The sequence below is a fragment of the Limulus polyphemus genome, unplaced genomic scaffold (genome assembly GCF_000517525.1).
Source record: "Limulus polyphemus unplaced genomic scaffold, Limulus_polyphemus-2.1.2 Scaffold6589, whole genome shotgun sequence".
In the NCBI taxonomy this organism is placed as follows: Eukaryota; Metazoa; Arthropoda; class Merostomata; order Xiphosura; family Limulidae; genus Limulus; species Limulus polyphemus.
The window spans coordinates 20,271-34,255 of record NW_013672199.1 but is presented as its reverse complement, the minus strand read 5'-3'; the positions used below and the strand labels follow the sequence as shown (position 1 = coordinate 34,255).

Below are 13,985 nucleotides of genomic sequence, written 5' to 3'. Positions count from 1 at the left end.
AGTAGGTAAGTAAGTATCATATACAGTATAGTAGGTAAGTAAATATCATATACAGTAGAGTAGGTAAGTAAGTATCATATACAGTATAGTAGGTAAGTAAATATCATATACAGTATTTCAGTGGTTCTTCATCTATTAATTCCAATTATGAGGTTTTCAGAGACGTATAAAATGGGTTTATTCCTCTACGTTTCACTTTTCGTGTTAATGAGGTTCGATCTTCCAGATGTTGATGTTTTGTTTAATTAAACATTGATTTTATGGTGAACTACAGATGTTTATTAGTATTTTGTTTAAACAGATAAACAGATAAATAACATTGGCTTAAGCGTCAGTTGAATTTTAAAAAAGATTGTAGAGCTTTTGATAACGCATTTTAAAAGTCTTCCATTTCACGAATGAACAAATAAAGACGTAAAACAAGTTAATAATTTTAATGCTAAATTCTAGTGATCCTTAGAGTGAATGTACCAATCAAATTTCTTTCCTTGCTCGCTGATCACATCATTGTTGTTTAAGATCCTTCCGGGATTAAAGCCAAAGCTAACTAAGCTGCACGACCACAAGGCACTAATTATTAGACTAATGATCACAGGGGACTATCTTTAAACCAAAAGTACTCGGTAACACAACGCTGTCGCTCTGAATGATTGGAGCTAATCAAAAACTTACAGATTTTTTTGTTCTGAAATATGTAGGTTTAATAATTACTTAGATAAACCAGAGTTCATAGCTAACCCGGTAATTAATATTCCAGCCTAACGAGATGTAAATAACGTATAATGATTTGAATGTACTGTGTAATAACTTTTGGAGTGAGCGATATTTTCTCTCTCAATCCTCTTACAGAAACCTTCAAATTTACTGCAGTGAAATATTATATTTTCCTGTCCATAACAAACGCTTGTCTGTAAGGTTTGGCTATTTTTTGTCGATTTATTTGTTGTTAATGTGTAGAAAGAAAAATAGTTCGGATGTTCTGTTTTTTGAGATTTACCAGCTTCTGAGAGTTGATTCATAATCAGTCGTAGTTAACATTCTTCTAAAATACTCAATTGATGTAAGGATTAGACTAGAGTAGTTGGAATTCATAGTACGGCGTTCAAGTGGAAAAACTTAAGTTGTGTTGTATGTTATTACTTGAAAACTACTATCATTTGTATATGGAAACTACTACACTTTAGGTAGTGTATATGGAAGTTACTACACTTTAGGTAGTGTATATGGAAGTTACTACACTTTATGTAGTGTATATGGAAGCTACTACACTTTAGGTAGTGTATATGGCAGTTACTACACTTTAGGTAGTGTATATGGAAGTTACTACACTTTAGGTAGTGTATATGGAAGCTACTACACTTTATGTAGTGTATATGGAAGTTACTACACTTTAGGTAGTGTATATGGAAGTTACTACACTTTAGGTAGTGTATATATAAGCTACTCCACTTTAGGTAGTGTATATATAAGCTACTACACTTTAGGTGGTGTATATGGAAGCTACTACACTTTAGGTGGTGTATGTGGAAGCTATTACACTTTAGGTAGTGTATATGGAAGTTACTACACTTTAGGTAGTGTATATGGAAGTTACTACACTTTAGGTAGTGTATATGGAAGCTATTACACTTTAGGTAGTGCATATGGAAGGTACAACACTAATAAAATCATTAACAAAATGCAATACACTCGATAGGTGTGACATTAATATTTTTTTTTTTTACTGACGATTTAATTTTTCTTTATAATTGTTATGGCTGACATGTTCTGTTCCGACGTTTATAGAATTAATATGTTAATATTAATCCACAAAAGATGTTGTTCACATAATTTTCTTACTCGGTTGAGTTTCTGTATGTTGTCTTCAGACGATTGTATTTGGGTTTCGAAAATGCACTAACGTTCTTCGACATCTTTGCAAGATGACGGTCGAGTGGAGTGCAAAAATCAACCAACCATTTCTACTACATTATGTAATCGGTTATTATTAATTATTAACTCCATTACGGTTTATCCAACTGTATGAAATAAGAAGATTAGAAGATCAATCTATAGATATTATGTTCAGTCTACCATGAAGATACGAATCTAATTCGTTACTTTTTTAATTGTTGAATGGAATTATCACATTCGTTATTTTTTTAATTGTTGAATGGAATTATCACATTCGTTATTTTTTAATTGTTGAATGGAATTATCACATTCGTTATTTTTTAATTGTTGAATGGAATTATCTCATTCGTTATTTTTTAATTGTTGAATGGAATTATCTCATTCGTTATTTTTTTAATTGTTGAATGGAATTATCACATTATTTCAGATAATGTTTACAATAATTTAAGCAACAACGTAAAAGATATTACTTAAATCGTAACATATTGCTTTTTTAGTAACCGCTTATTTGTATCCACTAAGTTTATGTGCTTATTTATACCCACTAAGTTTATGTGCTTATTTATATCCACTAAGTTTATGTGCTTATTTGTATGCATTAAGTTTATGTGCTTATTTGTATCCACTAAGTTTATGTGCTTATTTATATCCACTAAGTTTATGTGCTTATTTGTATCCACTAAGTTTATGTGCTTATTTGTATCCACTAAGTTTGTGTTTTTATTTATATCCACTAAGTTTATGTGCTTATTTGTATCCACTAAGTTTATGTGCTTATTTGTATCCACTAAGCTTATGTGCTTATTTATATCCACTAAGTTTATGTGCTTATTTATATCCATTAAGTTTAGGTGCTTATTTGTATTCACTAAGCTTAGGTGCTTATTTGTATTCATTAATTTTTTGGCACAACGAAAAATGAAATCTTTATTAGATATTTCAGCCAGCTATTTTCGGAAACCAGTTACATCATCAAGGCTGATGTGTGTCCGTATAGACAACACAAAGAGATGATGTACCGTACTGTTGGCGGGAACTGATATAAGAAACAACTGCAGTTCAAAGTTTTTTTTTCTCCGACAACGTTTTCAGTCAGCTCGGTCGACAACGTGGTCTTAACTTGCTATGACGATAAACACCGGAAACCACGCACTTACCACGTGAGCCCTTGTAGTCATCGGTATGGTCTTTATTACCCCGCCCTCCATCTAAGTTTGTAATAGAGTACACATGTATACCCTCTTCTCCCCACTCCCTATAGTAAGTTCCCCTGATATTTTAGTTTCTTTAACCCCTCTGTAGCAGAGATAAATGTACAACAACGGTTTTATAGATTATTTCCAGGTAGGGATATAAACTTAGGCAAGCTTTGCTTCTGGAGCTTTCATTTTCACATTTGAGGGCTGTTTTTATTCGTACTAATAAGTGTTTCATGTATTAGAATATCTATTACTAATGGGAGAGCGAATTATGAACGTGAAATAATGAACTGTCTTAAACATAATGATTTTTTTTTCACTGATTATTGAGTTTATTTTCTAAAACTAGCACATCAAATAATTCGTGTTTGATGTTTGTAACTAGTTATAGAATGTCTTGTTTGTTTGTTTTGAATTTCGCACAAAGCTACACGAGGGCTATCTGCGCAAAGCTACACGAGGGCTATCTGCGCTAGCCGTCCCTAATTTAGCAGTGTAAGACTAGAGGGAAGGCAGCTAGTCATCACCATCCACAGCCAACTCTTGGGCTACTATTTTACCAACGAATAGTGGGATTGATCGTCACATTATAACGCCCCCACGGCTGAAAGGGCGAGCATGTTTGGTATGACGGGGATTCGAACCCGCGACCCTCAGATTGCCACGCGACGTAAGTAATGGAACGTAATTTATACTTGCGACGTATCCATCACGCTCTTTATATGTTATTATATGATATAACTATGTTAGAATACGCTCTCCAAACGTATGTAATTCATGTATTCTAACATAGCTATATCATATAATAACATGAATTCCATACGTTTGGAGAGCGTATTCTAACATAGTTATATCATATAATACGGTCTCCAAACGTATGGAATTCATATAATCTTCTAATTTTATGAGATTTTCTGTTTACAGAACATCAATAATCAAGAGTTAACGAACCCTCCCAGCATCTGAACACATTAGAACACACGTGTTTGGACTTCACGAATGTGGAAAGAAAACAGTTCCAGAGTAAATCACTGTTCATAATTCAGGGTTTTTACCGTAAAATAAACATAGTTTAACTTACACAGCTGCAACGAGATTTAGCAATGGTCCCCACGTGTTAAGAACCGTTCATCATTTATTTAAATCATAGATTACTGTTTTTAGATATTTGAATTTTATCGGATAAAAAGAAAAACGGCCATTGCGGGATTCCAGGTGGCGCTGAGAGTCGGTAAACAGTGTCGTATTTGTATAAGTTTCTGTTTAGTGGACGTATAAACCTTTCAGCCAGTATGAACACAAAACTTTCTGTTTATTCATTACTTACTGAACACGAATATTGTACACGTCAAATCACAGAGATTAATTCAGGTTTCTTTCGAATTTTATCCAAATTGCGTAAAGAACAGCAAAGATTGAGCAATATTGAAATGAAAAAACAAAATATTTATAGCGTAACTCGTAACGGTTACCACGTCTCTAAGGTCTAAACCTGGCGTCAAATCTTACAACTACATTCTTCAGTTGGTTGTTCAGATGGTTGATAGTTTCTTTAAAGTAATATTCCCTCGTCAACCAACATTCTAATGCAGTTTTAAAAAAAAATCAGAATGATATATTTACTAAAGAAAAACCCAACTCTTAAACAAATACTTTAATTATGAACCGGAAAGTTGCGCAAGGCCGTCAAAACATAATGATCGTCTGCGTTAAACATGCACCTGACTAGGTTCAAAGAGAAGCTTACACGTGATTGGTCGGTTTGTTTAATGTACTGAAAAGACAGCAGTTTTGTTCCAAATGATTGTAGTTATATGAAAGATCAAAGACCATTTTTCCTCGGTCTTGTAATGGTGATGTAGTGGTTAAAATTAATTATCTCTGACGGTTTCCTCTTTATTAAAGAGTTAGATAAACTCATTAAATTTATGGTTGATATCCAGCAAAGGTACTGAGATTTGGAAAATAAAGATATTAACTACATGTTTAGTTGATAGCAATTCGCTCACCAGAAATAGGTTTAAATCAAGTTGATACAACCAAGGAAGTAACTCTCGTGGTTTCACGGCCTTTGGTTTCACTAATTCATTCCTAAAGCTTTCTGAATTTGTATCACTTGTTGAGAAATATTGAGAACATTTTTGGCATAACATGCTTATTGCCATAAGCTCGTATCATTGTCCGTTTCACCCTTAACCCTAACAAACAATGGACGATTACTTCTCTTCACTCTATTATCAGCTTCAACCTTAACCCTGACAAACAATGGACGATTACTTCTCTTCACTCTATTATCAGCTTCAACCTTAACCCTGACAAACAATGGACGATTACTCCTCTCCATTCTATTATCAGCTTCAACTTTAACCCTGACAAACAATGGACGATTACTTTTCTCCATTCTATTATCAGCTTCAACTTTAACCCTAACAAACAATGGACGATTACTTCTCTCCATTACATTATCGCCTTCAACCTTAACCCTGACAAACAATGGACGATTACTCCTCTCCATTATATTATCGCCTTCAACCTTAACCCTGACAAACAATGGACGATTACTTTTCTCCATTATATTATCGCCTTCAACCTTAACCCTGACAAACAATGGACGATTACTTTTCTCCATTATATTATCAGTTTCAACCTTAACCCTGACAAACAATGGACGATTACTTTTCTCCATTATATTATCAGTTTCAACCTTAACCCTGACAAACAATGAAATAATTGCACTTTGTTCACAGACACAAAACGAGAAGATCAAACTCTCACTACTGACGAAACAAAGATTTTTTTTTATCAATATACCGATTAAAACAAGAGATTATTCACGTACTAAAAGACATAACATGAAAACATAAATACACGTTATTGATATGACTAATATAGGCGCTACGTAACATTGAAGCTTGAAGTATAATATTGAGGTATCACACCATTCCCAGGCTTCTAAACCGACTTCAAATAGTGTAATTAAATTAGGGCAAGGTGAAGATACATATGTATATACAACATATATAAGTATAAGCCATTTAACACGTGCTTCTAAATATTAATTCACTATTAAACCCCAATATAACGTAATATATATATTTATATACTTAATGTTTTAAACTAAGTAAAAGTACGAAAAACAACTGTAAAATCTTTTAACATCATACGAGTTTCTAAACACTGTTACGTCAAGTTTATGTCAGCAAATAACATCAAAAGTTTCTTTGTAGCTTAACCATGCGAAAATAATAGACATATAATATATTGTTCATGGAGTAGTTTCGTGTTCGTAGCTTTGAACTAAGCCTAACAGCGGGAGAACAAAACTAAAGATATTTTAAAACTTTTTAACAGTGGCAGAATTCGGAAGAATTGTCGAAGAAAAAAATATTTAGCATATTTTTCGATAGAAAATTTGAAAACTTTTTCTGCATTTGTTACAAACATCCACTTTGAGAGAACTATTTTTGAGTCTTGTGATGTTAGTTTTACATCTTGCGTTCGGTTCATTTTCTTCGTCGGAACTACCCTCAAAAGCAGTGTTTCTAAACCCTTTCAAAGTTCCATTTGGTGTTGCCAAGATTTTATCTAACCGACCTCGTTGCCGGCTAGGAGGATTTGAAAACTGATTTCGAGCACCCAGTGTCTCCATTTGACCAGACTTCTTCATCAAAGACGTACGGCGATCAGCCAAAACCTTGAGTGTATCCTTCCGCCGCTGGAATCCACTTAGCACTGGAGTACCTTTGAACACAGGTGTAAGAAAATACCAGAGAAAGTGTTTAAGAGTAAAATATGTAAAACAATCCGCGAATTAAAAAAAATAACACAATATTTCTACAGTGAAAAATAACACAATATTTGTACAGTAAAAAGTGTAAAACAGTTCTCGAGTAAAAGATTCTTACGAGGTTTATAGTTTATTTGTTTGAAGTTAGATGCAAACATACACAATGGGCTATCTGTGTTGTGCCCACCATAGGTATCGAAACCCCGTTTTTAGCGTTGTAAGTGTTCAGACTTACCGTTAAGCCACTCTGGGTCTTAAAGTTTCTAGAATAAACACTTTAAAACATTTCTCGAGCAAAAATGAAATACACAACCTTGCTAGAGTAAACACCGTATAAAAGTCACCAGGGGAAAAAAAGTTACTCGTTTTTTCTAGAGTAAACACCGTATAAAAGTCACCAGGGGAAAAAAAATCACTCGTTTTTTCTAGAGTAAACACCTGTATAAAAGTCTTTGGGTAAAAAACTTCTAGAATAAACACGGACTTAAAAAAAAAGTTGATTAAAGCTCGTAAGTTGAGTGTAAAACTTCTAATACAGCTAAGCCTAAAGATACTAGAGAATCTGTATAGTATCTTGCAGAAAAAAAAAATATCCATTTACATTGAAAAGGGTAAGAAAGAACGTTGAAACTGTCGTCAGATTGCTAGGAAAAAAATAGACCAGTTAACTATGTGAAGGGGTCCAGATATTATATTAACAACTTTATGGGCATAAGGAAAATATTTTGTTAACACAAACTCTTGACAACCTGTGTAACAACCCATAATTCCTGTAACAACCAGTGTAAAAACCCATAATTCCTGTAACAACCAGTGTAAAAACCCATAATTCCTTTAACAACCAGTGTAAAAACCCATAATTGCTTTAACAACCAGTGTAAAAAACCATAATTCCTGTAACAACCAGTGTAATAACCCATAATTATTGTAACAACCAGTGTAACAATCTATATTTAATGTAACAACCAGTGTAAAAACCCATAATTCTTGTAACTACCAGTGTAATAACCCATAATTATTGTAACTCTTGTAACAACCAGTGTAACAACCCATAATTCTTGTAACTCTTGTAACAACCAGTGTAACAATCCATGATTATTGTAACAAACAGTGTAACAATTCATAATTCTTGTAATAACCAGTTTAACAACCCATAATTCTTGTAACAACCAGTGTAAAAACCCATAATTCCTGTAACAACCAGTGTAACAACCCATAATTATTGTAACTCTTGTAACAACCAGTGTAACAACCCATAATTCTTGTAACTCTTGTAACAACCAGTGTAACAACCCATAATTATTGTAACAAACAGTGTAACAATCCATAATTCTTGTAACAACCAGTGTAACAACCCATAATTATTGTAACAAACAGTGTAACAATCCATAATTCTTGTAATAATCAGTGTAACAATCCATAATTAATGTAACAACCAATGTTAATTACCCATAATTCTTGTAACAACCAGTGAAACAAACACAATCCCATAATTTTTGTAACAACCAGTGTAACAATCCATAATTAATGTAACAACCAGTGTTACAACCAATGTTAATTACCCATTATTCTTGTAACAACCAGTGAAACAAACATTGTAACAATCCCATCATTTTTATAACAACCAGTGTAAAAAACCGCAATTCTTGTAACAACCAATGTTAATTACCCATAATTCTTGTAACAACCAGTGTAAAACATTGATTAACGTCAACATACCCATTTCATTTTCTGGAGAAATATTCATGAATCTTTTTCTGAATGCAACGTCTAATGTTCCAACTCTCGTTTTTTGCTGTCGTCTTTTCTCCAGGTTCTGAATGGTTTTTCGTCTAGCTAGTCGGTCTCCACTTCCATAATCTTCACTTTTCTCGTCATCCTCCAAACCCTTCAACTTCTGGAGTTGTCGAGCTATCTGGATGGCATTTTTGTCGAAAAAGGCGTCTTCCGTCAGATCTTCCACTTTATGGTTAAAGCACGTAAGTTCGATCGATGCCAAGATGTGTGACAAAGTACCAAACCGATGGAACAGCATGGCCAAGAACTGGACAATCAGGATGATGGCGAAGAATGTTGCAAACACCAACCCAATGGGTTCTAGCTGCAAATATTCCTTGTCGATCCGGACCTCGCTAGTTTCCGGAATGTAAGTGATGTTAGTCTTCACTCCTAAGGGCCAGTTGATGTGTAGTTGGTCCTTGTTAAGTTGAAGAAGGAAAACAATAAGGATGAAAAGAGCGTTGGACATTAGAAACCCAAAGACCACCTTGTTTCGCAGCTCTTGCAACTCGGACGCTATCCTCGCCTCGTGCTCCTTGTTCTGGTCCAGTGGGTAGAGGTACTTCTCTATCATATCCTTCCAGAACTGGATCTCAGGTCCGTTCAGGTAATCCACTTCTCCTCTCTTAAGATCTTTGTCTTCAATCCAGTATGGATTGATGAGATCATCACGTTCAACTCGAGGTTCTGTTCAACAAATATATATATATCACTTGAACACCTAATGAATTTTCATTATTGAAATATCGTGAACGGAGGACTTCTTGAGAGAGTTTAATATCGTGAACGGACGACATCTTTTAGAGTTTAATATCGTGACCGGGCGACATCTTTTAGAGAGTTTAATATCGTGAACGGGCGACATCTTTTAGAGAGTTTAATATCGTGAACGGACGACATCTTTCAAAGGTTCACGATATTAAACTCTCTGAAAGATGTCGTCCGTTCACGATATTAAACTCTCTGAAAGATGTCGTCCGTTCACGATATTAAACTCTCTGAAAGATGTCGTCCGTTCACGATATTAAACTGGACGACATCTTTCAGAGAGTTTAATATCGTGAACGGACGACCTAGCTCGATTTCGCTATTTAATAAACAACGACATTAAAATATATATAATAATAATATAATATTTAATAACCCACTGGGATTTTCCTCTCTCAACATTTAGAAAAAGTTTTCATAGAGTTTGTTACGAAAATTAAAAGAATTTAAATATCATTTTTTCCTTAAACGAGAGTTTTGATAACGGTAGGATATTTTAACATAAATTTATCCAAAGAAAGTAACTAGAGATTATAATTTCTTTTCAGGCACATAGTGCTACTGTATTAAGAGTAAAAAACACAAAAACCGATGTTTTTTGTTACAATGAAAGGTAAGATATTTATTATTAGTTATAGCCGACTAGTTTTGGTTACACAATTACCACCATCAGGACTAATTAATATCTACAGTGTCAATTTAGCCTAACTAGGGCCAGTATCTACAGTGTTAGTTTAGCCTAACTAGGGCTAGTATCTACAGTATCAGTTTAGTCTAGTTAGGGCTAGTATCTACAATGTTAGTTTAGCCTAACTACGGATGGTATCTACAGTGTTAGTTTAGCCTAACTAGGGCTGGTATCTACAGTGTTAGTTTAACCTAACTAGGGCCAGTTTCTACATTGTTAGTTTAGCCTAACTAGGGCTAGTATCTACAGTGTTAGTTTAGCCTAACTAGGGCTAGTATCTACAGTATCAGTTTAGTCTAGTTAGGGCTAGTATCTACAGTGTTAGTTTAGCCTAACTACGGATGGTATCTACAGTGTTAGTTTAGCCTAACTAGGGCTGGTATCTATAGCGTTAGCTTGTTTTGAAAAATGAACTCACTCATTAACGGTCGTAGATGAATGTAGACTAACTTAACACTATAGATACTAGCACTGACGACGGCTACTGTGTTTCCGAAACTAGTCGGATGTAACTAATAGTAAAGATTTTAACTTTCATTGTGCAAAAGAATGCCGTTTTTTATTTGTTTTTCACTGTTAATAAGTAGAGATTAGTGTACGTTTAACTACAGAAATAATTTCATTTTAGAATCTTAAAGAATTTGTAAACATTGAAAGAAAATTGAAATTTCACCTAATCTTTCACTGTCAGTATCTTCGGAATCACTTTCAAATTCTCCAGTTTCTCCTTCTGCTACTGGAGACAATCCTTCCGAACCACGGTCAGAACGTCGGCCCATAGAAGATCGACGTTTGATTCCTCCTCCAGGTAACAAACCTTGGCCAATGTCCAGTTGCCTTTCTAGTGAGGATAGTTTAGTGTTCAAAGATTCAAGCTGGTCACTGATCCTCAAGAGCTGAACCTTTTCCTCACTAGCCTTTGGATAAGTACAGATCATACATTTAAAGAGGTTAGCTAAGCTGAAGGTTATGCTTCCATCTTCTTCATCCTCATTTTTATCCATGCCCAGAAATCCAAACAGATCACTTTTTTTCTTCCTTGTTTTCTTCATTTCTTCTATTTCCTTCCTTTCTTCTTCCATTTGTTTTTGGACTTTTTAGTTTGGACTTCACGAGTGCCCCAAGAAACGACGTTTAGGTTTACAAGCGAGTACAGAATCAACAACAGGTACATGGAGGGTACACTGATGAAGTACAGAAATCCAGGAACAACGCACCAGAACTCTTGAGGGTGGATGACTGCAGCTATAAAGAAACTGCTTGAAAGTCCAATCAAGAAAATAGAAGATGGAGAGCCAACACCATCCTCCGATAACTGGATGGATGTACCCACCAGTACAGCCATCATAAGAAGAGCATATGCAGAGCTGAATATCTGGGCTATGAGGATCTGAAAAAGACAATTGCTTAAGAAAAACCAGCGGACTTCAATTTCACCACAAAACAAGGAACTTACAATCAACTTTATATATTGTAAAGATGATACAAGTTCTTTGGACATTAGGTAGAGAAAATAACATATAAACTATAAGGATTTAGTGGGGGAAAAAAACCGTTTGAAATGCATTTACGAGGTTTTAGGAATTACACAAAGGAAATTTGAGATTTTTGAGATGACGAAAAGTATTTTTAATTTTAACAGGAATATTACTTTGGACACGGACTATTCAAAACAAATATTCAATATATTCACGGACAAAATTTTATTTTATTTTATTAAATATACTTCACTAAGAAATATGACTTTTTGTGTGTGTAATATTAACTGAAAGACTGCCAAATGTCGTGAAGATATACCCAATATATAGAGAGTTATAAGTATTAAATTTATATCAACTTTAAGCGAGTACAAAAGGTCACGTGACTCGGTCAAATTGACCGATCCCCGTGTTGGGAGAGTTAATATGTGTGTGACCTACATGGTTTCTAAATTTCTGAAATTGGATTCCAATTAGGCTACATTAATATAGTGATACTGCTGAGCATGCGCAGGCGAATTAGGATCAGTAAAGAATTCGTTGATTTCGTAGTAAAATTAGAATTGTGTACTTACCTGGATGTTATTATTGGCTACGAAACAGATGAAGATGAAGAATAGAATTGGAACGATGTTGGCAGCGAAAGACGTCCAGTTAGAAATCTTGAAGGCCGCCACCATGGCGCCAACCAACATGAGGAATATGGTGCCAGGACCCAGAACGGTTCCAACCATCAGCATGCCTTGATAAATAATGTAGGGTATAGATATGCTATCATTTATGCTGACTGTTCTCTTGTAATCACCCAACAGGTCCATGATGTTCGCCATGGTAGAGGGCGCCCATCGCCGACGCTGGGTGTAGAACTCTCCAAATCCTTCAGGACAGTGTGTATAGGCATCAGAAGCGGCGCTGTATTCCACTCTGTAGCCACGTTGGAGCATCAAGGTACAGAGCCAACGGTCCTCACCTGTCAACAACGATTACGTAGATGAATCACGTTAAATTCTAACTCAAATAACAAATTATTAAATATTACGTACAACATTCCTACCCGCATGCAATACCCATACTACTAAACCCAGAATTTGTTTCCTCGGTGGCTAACTTGAAAAGTTTAGTCTCATAACACTAAAGTTCGAGGTTCGATCCTCGCAGCGGATACAGTGTAAATAAACAATTGAGTAGCTTTGTGATAAAGCTAATATTATGATATTTAAACTCAAGCTGAATCATATTTTTCTTTTGTAAAGTACCACCTACACGAGATCCATCCAATTGGGTAAATTTGGATATTTATTTACCTTTATTATCATTTAGTTCGTTTTTAAATTTACTTTTAAAAGATGCAAAGCTTACCCTGATCGTACTGTACATAGTGTAATGGATCTTCTGATTTCGTTGTATATCTTCTCATTACGTTATCGTCCATTAGAGCCTTTGCTCGGAAGAGGGAAAAGCATCCGGGGCTGCACAACACGCAGCCAATCATGTGCTCTGTAGCTTTCTGGAGCCAGTGACCAATGGCATATTCAAATTTCTGATACCATACCATAGGACCTAAAATTAGAAAGTACGATAATTTTTTTGTAAATGACCAAACACAACTGTCTATTCAGAAGGCCGAGATTTACTACGTCATCAATTCATAACGTACGAAAACAACGATCCTAGTGTTCAAACATTTAAGTTTCAAATTAATCCGAGTGAAAACAAAAAAAATACAGTTTGCCTCAAAAGATGGCGCTAATGCGATAACTAATTCTTTCTTCGAAAGAAAATATAAATAAACACAGTTAAAGATGTTTCCAACGTATCAAATGTGGCGCATACCAAGTAGTTAAGACTTTTCCTATCTAAGGATATGTCAATAAACCTTATTTTAACTGATAATGTTTCTAACCATCAGTAGAAATAGTTAAAGATACGAAACGCGTGGTTAAAGGGGTTTCGTATCTTTGTGTTAAATTGACCTCTTTAACCTGCACGTTTTTCTAACATACCCTGAATGATTAGGAATATTTACACACTAGTTTTAACGAGTCATCGTTAGGGGTCGCCTTTGAGAGGTGTGACGTAACAAGCCTTAAAGCCAGCATACGCGAGAAACTATTTTCAGAAAAATGTTGCCCTAACATGTTTCTTCAAAAATCGTCAAGAAACATTATCACAAAATATTATCTTCAATACAATCATTAACTCTAACAAGATTTCCCAGCATTCCATCGTCTGATGAAGCCGACATATTACAAAAGTCACATGACAAATTCACGAATAACAGAAACAGAGTCGCTTCTGCTTGGCCAAAGACAAAATGTATTCTGAAAATATTTCTCAAAGTAGAAACCAGATCTACGCCAACACGCACGTTTCCTTGTTTCTGAAAAAAGCCA

The 13,985-nt window shown here is 34.8% G+C and overlaps 1 pseudogene; it reads right to left on the bottom strand.

The window, feature by feature from the left end:
• Nucleotides 1–6,272: 6,272 nt before the first annotated feature.
• The window catches only part of LOC106473878, a 27,430-nt pseudogene continuing 19,717 nt past the window's right edge, over nucleotides 6,273–13,985 (bottom strand).